This window comes from Macaca thibetana, chromosome 18, assembly GCF_024542745.1.
Source record: "Macaca thibetana thibetana isolate TM-01 chromosome 18, ASM2454274v1, whole genome shotgun sequence".
NCBI lineage: Eukaryota > Metazoa > Chordata > Mammalia > Primates > Cercopithecidae > Macaca > Macaca thibetana.
Window position 1 is genome coordinate 34,052,000 of NC_065595.1, and position 12,222 is coordinate 34,064,221.

Genomic DNA, 12,222 nt, shown 5'->3' on the forward strand with positions numbered 1-12,222 from the left:
GACACAGATTTCCATCATACAAAGTGCTCACAAGGAGACTGTAGAGCATCATGGCTCAGAGTGCCAGACCTCAAATCATGGAGTCCTGAGTTCAAATCTCACCTCTACCACCTCCTAGCTATATGACTTTGAGACAAAATATTTCTGTAGTCTTGTGTCTTTGTGTGCATACATTTTACAAGTAATATCTTTTTAAAACTCTGAGAAGTAGGGGCTATTATTATCCCCATATTGCACATGGGACAAAGGTCAAGGCAAGCAGCACAGAGTGCCTCCCCACCACCTCTTCTGTTTCTTGGTCTAGAGCTAGCAGCTCCCGTTTCTCAACCTGTTTGCTCAGATTGTGTTGGCTCCTGGGTCTGGTAGACAGTGGCTCTGAAAGCTGTTCTCTCCAGCATTCATTAACCCTGAGGAGGTTTCAAGGCCCCCACTGGAAGTGGAACTGAGGCCTGAGGGCAGTATTAGACACCCTGTGCCAATCTGTTCGGAGATTGTGAAGCGGAAACCAGACCACCAACAGCCGTTTTTGGGATTCAGGCCCTATCTTATCGAGCCTTGCATGGACCCAGTGGAGCAACTATTTCTGGAGCCCTGGGGCCTGCCCTATTTGCTAATTGAGTGGCTCCTTGTTCCCAGAGTTCTGTTTCAAGTTGGTGATATAGGAAACTGTGGATCTTCTGTTGAAACATGTGCCAGGGCCAGAGGAACTGTCAAGGCCCCTTGCCCCTCACCTCCTCTCTTTTACTCTCCTCTTTTTTGCATGTCACCCCGACCCCACTGGATGGGAAGTCTCAGCCTCTCTGGATGGCATTACCTACTTCCTCTGCCTCAGGTGTCCCCTTCCTCTCTAAACTCTGCGAGGAAAGTTCTGTGCCACACACTCCTGTGCAGTGATTCTGCAATCAGGGATATGTAAGGAATCTCACAGGCAGGGAGGAGGACCTTCTCAACCTACTCGCTGTGGTTCACATGTGCTCTCGCAGAATCACCACCAAGATGAGCCACCAAGACTGATGGTGGTGGGAGCGGTGTAGCTGTCAGGTATTATGAGATGTATACATTGCCATGAAATACCATATTTCAGGGCTCTAACTACCTAATATGTATCTCTCGGGTTTCTCCAGTGAAGCTCAGGTTTCTCTGAGGGTAACACTGTGGTCTCCTCCTACCTACCTGGTGATGGCTTTTACTCACAGTTGCTACCTTGGCCACTGGGACTCAGGGACTTGTATGAACGTTGGTAAGGAACAGGTTGTGTGCATATATGGTAACGGGAGGTCGTGTATAGATACACCTGGTTATCAAGACAAGCCACAGAGATAGGTGGAAAGAGCTTTCCAAAGGGGCAGAGACCTGAGTCCTAGCCTCACACTTTGGTAATTATGTGACTCTGGGCAAGTTGCTCATCCTCTCTAGGTCTCTGTTTCCTCATCTTCTTACTAGGTTGCATGAGATGTTCTCTGAGGTCCCTGTAGCACTTGCTTTCTCTGGCAGTGTGCTAGCTAAGAACCTTCTTTCTTGCTTGCCTCCAGGTGTCTCCCACCCACTGATTTCATACTCCCCCATACCCACTTTGATGTTGTCCCTTTTGGTGAGACATTCACAGGGCACAGTGCCCAGGTGCAAGTCATAAGCTCACTGCAGAGTTACCCAGTCTGAGAATGCAGGGCTACTCAGTCCTCTCTGACTTCAGGGAAGCTCAGGGCACATCCCTGCCTTCTCTATGGGGCTGTATTGAAGGATGAGGTTGGGCGAGACATCTGAGTTAGGCAAGGCCTGATAAGATGGCGTGTGCTCTCCAGGTAGATTTGGGATGACCTCATGTTGGGTCTTGAAGGAGCTTGGGCTGGGAGACTGTCACCCGGTAGGGAAGCATGAGCAAAATCTGTTTAAGGCAGATCCTGCTTGGCCTTCTCACCGCCAATATGACGTCATTTCCTGCCTTCTGGCCAAGTAATTACCCACAGCCCAGTGCCAACCCACAAACCCTCTCACTTTGAAAAGCACTGAGATGATCATGTGGCTTAGATTAATACTGAGCCCACACCACACTGCTTGGGGAAGGCTCCACCAACTTGGCCATGAGACAGGCCTCTGAAGCCAAGAGCTGCGTTGCAGCTGGCCTGGGGGCTGCTCACACCCCAGGACTGTCAGAACCCAGCACAACAGTTCAGAAATGCTTCAGACTCAGGTCTTGGCAGAAGCAGAGAGGCCCCTCGCATTTAGAGGGCCCAGTGTGGAGGCAGGTCCTGATCCCACACCTGCTCTTGGCTGGGACTTGTTCTCTAGGTTTTGAGAAGGACAAGCCACCATCTAGGGGGCATGTAATCTTCTTGGGTAGATTAATAACAAATATGGTTGCAACCAGTTTTGTTGTATACTTCAAAGAGAAGAGAGGCTGATGATTACATGAAAGAGAACCCATAAGAAGAAACAACAACTTGGGCAGGTGGGCTGGGCTCATGCAGGTGGTGGGAGGGGTGAATGACATTTACATCTGGACTCCCAGTCTGGAGCAAATGAATTTCCTTCTTTTCTTTTCTTTTCTTTTCCTTTCTTTCTTTCTTTTTTTTTTTTTTTCTTATGCCCAGTGAGAAAACTAGAGCTGGGGGCTGAAAGCTGCACAGCACTTGGGAATGGGTAGAAATGGAATTGTGTTTGTTTTCAGCATAATCACTGTTTCCATTCCTGGCTGTTTCATCAGGTAAATGGGTTATAGTTTTATTCCAGCCCATGCAGTGCCACACAATGATTATCACACAGCTCCAGATGTGTACCCAGTCTTGACATGACCATGTTGGGCACAGTGCCCAGGGTGCATTTGAGGGGAGAATGGGATAAGAAAGGGATTTTGATTAACGTATTAGGGGCATGTGCAAATTGTACTGCCCTGCAGAGGATCATGGACCTGCCAGAGGACTGCATAGTGCAAAAGCAAATGCAAAATGAAAGCACCCTGCATGATTGGAGCATAAAACACCCATCACAAAGGCTCTGTCAAGAAGCCAGAAGCCCCGACTTATTCCCAGATTCTATAGGATATTACCATAGAGTAATTAAATCATCAATCCTTTTTTTTTTTTTTTTTTTTTTTTTTTTTTTGAGAAGGAGTCTTGCCCTGTTGCCCAGGCTGGAGTGCAGTGGCAGAATCTCCGCTCACTGTGAGCTTCACCACCTCCTGGGTTCATGCCATTCTTCTGCCTCAGCCTCCCAAGAAGCTGGGACTACAGGTGCCCACTACCATGCCTGGCTAATTGTTTTGTATTTTTAGTACAGACAGGATTTCACCGTGTTAGCTAGGATGGTCTCAATCTCCTGACCTCATGGTCTGCCTACCTTGGCCTCCCAAAGCGCTGGGATTACAGGCATGAGCCACCGCGCCTGGCCTAAATCATCAATGTTAAAGTAACTCTCTGGGTCAGAAAGCACATGGGACTATACATCCTGAGTTCTGGTTCTGGCTTTGCCACCCAATAGCAATGAGACCTGGGGCAGATCTCAGTTCCCCTCCCATCCTCAGTTTCTTCCTCTGTAGAGTGCCTGGGCTAGGGGGTCTCTTGGAGTCTTTTCAGGGCACTAGAGTGTCCACCTTCATAACCAAAGAGAAGTGGAGAGGTCCAAGGCCAGCCGTCCTTCACGGGGGCAAAAGGAGACTGGCCTTTGGTGGCTTCCTTTCTGCTGTGGATCTTTCTCCCCTATTTCATCCCCCTATACTTCCCATCTTCAAGATAGTCCCCCACCATGGGCTCAGTCTCTGGACTCCCCTTCTCCATGGTCAAAAGCTAGCTCTGCCATTTTGCCACTTATGCTAGCATGAGCAGATGCCTTAAGCTCTGTGCCTCCATTTTCTCATCTGTAAAGTGGAGATAACATTAATTTCTACCTGATAAGGTTATCTGGGGAAATGAGCACACAGGACTTAGTGCAGAGGCACAGAGTCAATGCTCAGTAAATGACACAATAGCGTGGTGCTTGTCCTTGTGGTTAAGCTCCTGATGTTTCCTTTTCTTCTTCCCCCACATCCAGGCTTTTTCTGATTCTGAGATGCACAGGCTTAAGATTCAAACCTCTTAGAGAGGACTCCGGAGCTACTCAGTGCCCGGTTCCCCTCTGGAATCCAGGCAGGTTCAAGCACACAACTGGGAAGAGACTCATGACCTTGACTGCAGTTAAAGCCAGGAGGGAGAGCCTCTTTTTCTGATGCTTTGTCATTTTCCTTCACGGAGCCTTACACATTCTCCAGGGCTCTCTGAGCCTATTTGCTGTGGGTGCTGCTTGGGGATCATTGTTCCTTTGAACTCCATAGAGGAATTTCCAGACAGGGGCAAGGGCTCAAGGGTAGGGAGGGCTGAGCCAGCCCTGCAGCACTTTCCTCCACTGAAGCTCACAGCAGCTCCCCGCCCACCCCATCTGCTCCCACCTAGCACTGCAGAAAATCATCTCCGGAAAGAGTGGGAAGAAGAGAACCACTCTGAGTGAGGCCCCAGTGTGGCACATCAGAGAATTTAAGGACCAAAAGGGACTTTATCTACTCTTCCTCCATTTCAGAGGAGAAAATGGAAGCCCAAGGAAATTAAACTGCTTGCTCTTGGTCACACAGCATAACTGTAGGGCAGAGCTGCAGTCTTGGGCTTTTGGTGCCAGCTCATACTCCTGTCTTTCCTCCTGTTAAGCGCATTCATTCAGTGATTCAATGGGCATTTTGCAGGGGAGCCTTCCATGCACCAGAGCCCGCGCTCAGGGTGAATACATACAGGCCCTTCTCTCTGGGAGCTCAGAGTCTAGAGGGGAGAGAATCAAGCCAATAAACAATCACAGTGCACAGGGATAGAATATTCTAAGTGGGGTATGGCCCAGGACAATGGGAGCATAGGGGAAGAAGGAATCAGGAGGGCTTTATAGAGGAGTTGATGCTCAAACTGAGACTTCATGGGTGAGGAGTTTTCTAGGATTTTAAATGAAATGAGGGTACTTGGGCAAATGAGCTTTGATGGCCCAGTGTCACTCACACAGCTGGGAAGGGATCCTCCACCCATATTTTCACTGTGGCCTCCACCCTCCCAGAACCACCACCAGCCACATTCTCCTTCAATCCAGCAGCCAGAACATTTGGAGAATGCATGGCATTGTGTACTTGCTTCAAACTTGGTTATTTTGATCTTTAAATAGGTGTTTAAAATAGCCTTTTTTTTCTGTTTGTAGAACTAGCACTTTCTCGATGTTGCATTTTGTACGCATAAAAATCTGAACTGATGACACAGACAGTGTCTTGGCCCGGATCCAGCTGTCAGTGTCCATTCCAGCACCAATGGCTTCCTGCTGAAACCCTCCCTTGAGCCGCCAGTGTGAGCCCAGCAAGAGTCAGAGAAAGGGTTCCCACCTGCCTGGGGTTGGGTCTCTGCTGGTGGCCTTCGTGTCTATTCTCTCTCACTGGCCATCCAGTTCTCAATCTTCCCTCCAGCCTCACTGCCACTCAGACCGGCTCAAGGCATTTGTGTGACAAAGCCAGCTTGAGGGTATAATAAATTGGCAGGAACTTTCAACGGTTTCTTCTGAAATACAGAGGACATGACCTACTGAAGTATTGGCATTAGGTGACTTCAGTTTTCAATCACAGAAAAAATATGGCCATTGTAAAAATTCAAAAGTACAAATAAGCAACAGAAGAATACTAAAATCGTCCATAATCCAGTCACTCAAAGATGATAATAGCTGATTTTTATCCGGCACTTACTCAACAAACTATTAATCTAATCTATCCATCCACCTATCTATCTAAATATCCATTTAATTTTCACAATGCTGCAAGGGAGGTTTACTGTTATCCCCATCTTACAGATGAAGAAAACTGAGGAAGGGAGAGGTGAAATCATTTGTCTATAAGGATGGAACTAGGAGCAAATCCAGAGGCTTGATCTTAAGTACTGAGTACAATTGCCTTGGAGACACCGCTGTTAACATTTTGGTGAATTTCCTTCCCATTCTTTAAATTTTTGTTTATGAACATATTAAACCCTACATATTAAAATGGTATTGCATTATACTCAATTTTATAACCATGTTGTTTCACTTAATACTACATTATAGACTCAAATAATCTTCTGATATTTTATTTTATATTTATTTATTTTTTGAGACGGAGTCTCATTCTGTTGCCCAGGCTGGAGTGCAGTAGCACGATATTGACTCACTGCAACCTCTGCCTCCTGGGTTCAGGTGATTCTCCTGCCTCAGCCTCCCGAGTAGCTGGGATTACAGGCATGCACCACCACACCTGGCTAATTTTTGTATTTTTATTAGAGACAGGGTTTTACCGTGTTGGCTGGGCTGATTTCAAACTTCTGACCTCAAGTGATCTGCCCGCCTCGGCCTCCCAAAGTGTTGGGATTACAGGTGTGAGCCACTGTGCCCAGCCCATCTTCTGTTATTTTAAGTGGCTGCATAGAAGTCCATGAATGGGAGAATATAATATTTCACCCCCCAAATCTCCTATTTTGGATATTTTTAGGTTGATCCCAATTTTTTGTCAGTATTAACGATGCTGTGATAGACATCCTTATAGGTGATCAATTAATAAAACTACTCCCTCAGTATAAACTAATGCATAGTGCTTGAATGGTTGGTTCAAGGGATTTGCAGAATGTTAAGACTTTTGACATATATCACTTACCTGCCCTCCAGGAAGGTTGGGTGACATTCCAGTAGTATATGAAAAGTGCTGGTGTTCTGGCGCTCTGGGAAGATAATACTAGCAGTCTACTAGAGTCTGGGTTGGAAAGGGAAGTAATGGAGCCAAGGTTACAGAAATGTGCAGGTGGATGGGAGGAGTCTTCCGTAGAGAGGCAGGAAAGGAAGCAAAGGAGGATGAGTGACTGCAGGGCAGGTAGAAATAGCTCTTCAGGACTGGGCAGTGGCTGGAAAAGGAACCAGCAGGATAAGCTAAAAGAGTGGAGGCTGATCTACTCCCTCCTATGTTTCACACCTGATAGTATCAGACTTACATTGAACAGTTCCCTAGAAAAATGTACCAGCTGTATATTTACTTGAGGGGAATGAATGGTATAGGGCCAGCTTGTCCAACCCACCACCCACAGGCTGCATGTGGCCCAGGACAGCTTTGAATATGGCCCAACAAAAATTCATAAACTTTCTTAAAACATGAGATTTTTTTGCAATTTTTTTTTTTTTTTTTTTAGTTCATCAGCTATCGTTAGTGTTAATGTATTTTGTGTGTGGCCCAAGGGAATTCTCCTTCCAATGTGGCCCCAGGGAAGCCAAAAGACTGGATGCCACTGCTGTAGAATATTATTTCTTGATTTCTGCCCATGAGCAACTCTTAAGGACCAAGTGATGTTTTCATGTCAGTGCATAACTAGGCTTGGCTGAGGTCAAATGCACAGACTGTATTTGAGCACGTTAGTTGCTAAAGGAACACAGCATGCACCAGGAGTGGAGCAATGTGGGTTTGGGAGGTGGGAACTTTTGAGAGAACCTGAGGTTTGAACCTGAGGTTTGAGAGAACCTGAGGTTTGAAAGCTGGCAGGATGGGGGCAATGACAGCCAAGAGGGAACTTTCTTGTCTAGATGCCCCGAGTCCAAATCTAGGCTGTACCCTTTCTAATTGTGTGAATACCATCAAGCTTCTTAAGCTCCTGCTTCCATTGCCTCATTATTAAAAGTGGTGACGCTAGTAGCCATAGGGTCCATCACTGTGAGGATTAAACGATGTGGTAGAAGTGACTGGCTCATTGCAATTTCTCGGAGCATCAGAGGTGCTTATGATTTTGGTAAGAAGTGTGTCTGCAAGGAAAGCATGGTGGAGGGTGTTCTAAGGAGAAAAGTTCCAGTTTTATTTGTAAGACAGTGAGAGGGAGAAAAGACTAAGGAAGGAAGTTACAGGAGGAAAGCAAAAGAAGAGAGCCTGTCATCCATCATCCCAGTGCCTTGTGTGTGGTCCCAGGAGCAGAGAGCATCTCGCGGAGGCCATGGAAGAGTTGGTACAAAGTGATGATGGGAGGGTGGATTGGAGTTAATGGAGGTGGAAGACTCTGGAGAATGAGGAAGAGACAGTAGATGAGAGCCTGGCTGAGAGGCAATGGGTCTCCAGGCCTGATGAAGGAAGAGGAAACCTTTTGGGGGTAGCATGGGAGAAAGAACTGGAGTCCACACTCCTGGGAGGGAATCCATTGGTCGGTGGCCATGAGCCAGCTTCTGGCACCTGGCATTGCCCCCCTGCCCATCCTTGGGTTCTGCGGACCAACCCCTCCCCACATCTGTGTGGGCTTGAGTAGTGAGGGGGCCTTCCCTGGCTGGGAGAGAACATTCCCCCTCATCTCCCACCCCCAGGGCAGCCCCCGCTGAATCTCTCTCTTGCCATTTTCATCTCCTCCTACACAGCGCCTGTGATATCTCACTTCTAGCATCTTGGCTCTCAGTGAGCGGAAGTGAGGGGTGTCAGGGTGTGAGCCATTGCAGATTCACTTACGGGTGGGGTAAAATCAGGCCCAATCATCCTCCTTCCAACCCCCTCCTCACCCTCACCTGCTAAAATAGCTAAAGCCACGTTCTATTTAAACAGGATGTGCGGATGGGCGAAAGGCAAGGAAAAGAAACTCCACCAGTTCATTCATGATTCTCTGCTTCCTAAGAAAGCCTGGACCACGTGAGCTTCCCTGAGGCTCAGATCGCACCAGTGCAATCTGATGAGATGGGGGCTTAGTTACAGGGCATATGCTTGACTTCTGTGGTCAGGAATGTGGCAAGCAGCCCCACCAGGGTCCACTGTGCGCGCAGCACTGGATTTGGGGGCCCGGCCCCCTCATGGCTCTGCCTCTCCACGTGGCCTGGGGTAGCTCTCTGGAGATGTGTTCTGTCGCTGCTGTGTGCTGACTGTTCCAGACAGAGCACTGTGGGGGTGGCTGGTGCACCAGGCGCAGGCAGGCAGCTCGGGCCTGCCAGTGTCTGCCTTTTCTGGAAGCCCACACAGGCAGCTTCCGGCCAGCCGGCAAGGGACGGATTTCCTGTTTAGAGGGAGCAGCCTTGTGTCCCTGCCACAGGTCCTGCAGAGGAAAAACAGGACACATCGGGGCATGTGTATCCACTGAGCAGGGCAAGGGGGGCACAGACAACCCTCTGTTGTGGCCTTGTGTGGGCACTCTATCTTTAGGCTGCAGCTAATCCCACCTGCACAGGACCCCAGCTCAATTCTGGTTGGCTTTGGAAGGTACCATGTGTTTAGCTTAATCCCTGGTCTACAACCCTCCCGGTATATTCTTCAGATCAATGCTCAAATTAGTTTGACTTCCATGAGCTCATGTTGACCTTTAGTGGAAGGAGGTGACTACCTGAAAGGTAGGGTTACTGGGCTCAGATGTGCAGGTCACACACTGCACAAGTGCGACTATGTAAGGAGACACAATTCATATCAGAGAGCTTGTAGATTTGTGTGTTTATTATGAGAGTTATCCAACAGATGGCAGTAAAGTGTCTTGAGAAAGGGGTTCTTTTTGCCTAATTTGCACAAATGCCCCGTATAGGCTGATGGTAGCCCTGCTAAAAGGCCAGAGAGAAATCAAATCTAGGGACAATTGAACAACAGATAATACACTAAATGGGTAAATCACAGGCCAGCTCTAGAGCTGGCTTGGGTGACGATTTCCATAATCCATCACTAAGCCCTGTCTCTCCCAAGCTTGATCAGGAAGACGGGTGCACTCAGTGCTAGCCTCTCCTCCAACTTGGCCTTCACATTTATTTCCATTTCTGCTCCTTACTCACTCTCAATCAGGCTATGAACAAAATGCTTAAGACTAAGGTTGCAGAAGTGGTGCTGCCCTCTGTCCCCACCTTTAGGAAACCCTAGACCAGGCCGCCGCCTCTATCAGTGGACCGCCAGGCTCAGCCCAGCCCCATGGCATTGTAGGGGCAGGGAAAGTTGGCTCTGCTCATTCACAATGGGCATAGGACATGCTCCACTGCAACAGAGAGAGGGCACTCCTTCCCCAGTCTTCAGAGCCTTGAGATGCTCAGCTAATGGTCTGGATATGCTGCCATTATCCTATAGCCAGCAGCTGACCACCCTGGTCCAGGCAGCTTTGCTCCCATTCCAGGCCACAGAGAGCAGATCTGCCCACCACCCCCTGCCTAGAGACAGGCAGAACAGTGCCTGAGAGTGCAAGACATATCCTAACTCTCATGGGTGGCCCAATCCCAGCCTGCCACCTGTTTTTGTGTTGACCCCAAGCTAAGAATGGTTTCTATGTTTTTTAAACAGTTGAAAAGAATTTTTTAAAAAAGTAATATTTTGGGGAACGTAAAAATTATATGAAATTCACATGGCAGTGTCCATAAATAAAGTCTTACTAGAACATAGCCACATACCATTTGTTTATGTGATATTGTCTATTGTTGCTTTCGTGCCACAACAGCAGAGTTGAACAGTTGATGTGACAGAGACCGAATGGCCTGCAAATCCTAAAATATTTCCTATCTGGTACTTTACAGAAAAAGTTTGCCGACCCTGGCGTAGGACCTGGGAGGCCTGAGGTATCCTGGGAAGAGCCCTGGATTCAAAGACCAGAGACCTTGCTTTGAGCCCTTCTTGCATCATTTAGCAACTACCTGTCCTGGGGCGAGCCACCTTGCCCTCTAGCTTCAGTTTTCTTATCTGTAAATGAGAATGTCAACAGCACCTGCTCTGCCTGTCACATGCAGTCATTGTGTGGGTCAAATGACATCTAGGATATGCAAGTGGCTTGTTAGCTGCAAATGCCTTTGTGAATATTTAGTATTATTAGCCCTTGGAAGATGAATCCACCATGTCATTTTCAGAGATGAAAGGTGACCTTTTGGCTCACATGGGAATTCTTTCTTACCATCATCTTTCTCCCTATTTCCCTGCTTCCTGCTGGCCTTTGGGCAGGAATTTTCTTTTTTTAATCAGTCTTTCACCTTTCTCTCTGGTCAGTGCCCAGTTGCCAGGGCAGCAGCCCTATCTCATATGTGGGCATTTTGTTCTCACAGATTACAAGATCCAAGGGGTGAGCTGAACAAGCAAAAACCCACTTGAGACCAGAACAGCAAGTCTGCACTCACTGAAACTCTAGTCACAGGAAATTGGGGGCACTTGTCTGACTGTTAGGAAGGCTCGATGCCCTGAGCTGACATTTGCCAACAGTGAGAGAATGGAGCCCTACTTTTACTCAGCCTTGCTCTCTCATTGGCAGATGCACCTAAGCACAGGTCAGGACTGGCATTGGGCCCTGGTCCTTGTTTTGGAAAATGGCAAAGTAGATAGTCTGGGGTTCTGCCTGAAGAGGGAATATGAAATAAAGGAGGTAGAAAAGTGATGTAATAAACCTCAGCGTCCATGTATGGAGCCTTCTAAAAAATGGTTTCATGAGGTACATCTGTCCATCCCTGCTGCAGCTCTTTCTTCTCACTCAGTGTGATTGGCAGTCACCTGTCACACAGGGATCCTATTCTCCACCCAGCCAATTGCATATGGACTCAGGGCCCCATCTGCCGTAGAAAGTTCTGCAGAGGCTAGAGGACAGTCTTCTTGTTCTAGAATCAGCTTCCTCCTGACCTCTCTCCACCTGACTTCCTGATATCTTGGCTTGGGTCCCTTGTCCACCTCAGCTGGAAAGGCCTAGAAGCTCCTTTCCACCTCAGCCCTGGTCTCCTGATCTCTGACTCTTGGTCTGTCTCCCCACATTGCCTTGCTTTGGGTTCGTGGTCTGCTTCTCCAGACTTTCCCAGAGCATAGATGCTGTGTGTTCCCAAAGTCCTATGTGGGTTCGTGCTGCCCAGGCCTCACTTTTCCTGATTTGGGGTGCTTCCCCTATCTTCTGAGATGTCTCCTTGATCCCTTGGCTTCCCTCCAGAGTCTGTCGTCCCTGGTCAAGTGTCAGGGAATTTCAGATTAAAAAGGACCTTTAGTGTTTCCACATCCTCTCACCTATGGCATTTTCTGTGCAGCATCCCTGGCAGGTGACTCTCCACCAATGTGCTTGGCACATGCTGTCAGGTGTCTCTAGGGAGGGGAAACTCCCTCCCTCATCCAAGGGCATCCATTCCTTTGTTGAATAGCCTTAGATGCTACAAAATCTTTCCTTTGGTGAGCGAAAATCTGCTTTATAACTCAACTCGTTAATTAGAATTCTGCCTTCTGGAATGATTCAGAATATTGGCGATTCCTTTGATAAATGCTTCCCAGCCCCT

At 47.9% G+C, this 12,222-nt stretch overlaps 2 protein-coding genes across 2 annotated transcripts in view; both read left to right on the top strand.

Annotated features, from left to right (window-relative positions):
- The window catches only part of LOXHD1 (lipoxygenase homology PLAT domains 1), a 183,419-nt gene that overhangs the window by 25,026 nt on the left and 146,171 nt on the right, over positions 1-12,222 (top strand). The gene's annotated exons all lie outside the window — the stretch shown is intronic.
- The window catches only part of ATP5F1A (ATP synthase F1 subunit alpha), a 541,488-nt gene continuing 538,381 nt past the window's right edge, over positions 9,116-12,222 (top strand). Inside the window, exon 1 of the mRNA XM_050767964.1 lies at positions 9,116-9,119. The gene's annotated coding sequence lies outside the window, so the exon portion shown is untranslated. The remainder of the gene's footprint in view (positions 9,120-12,222) is intronic.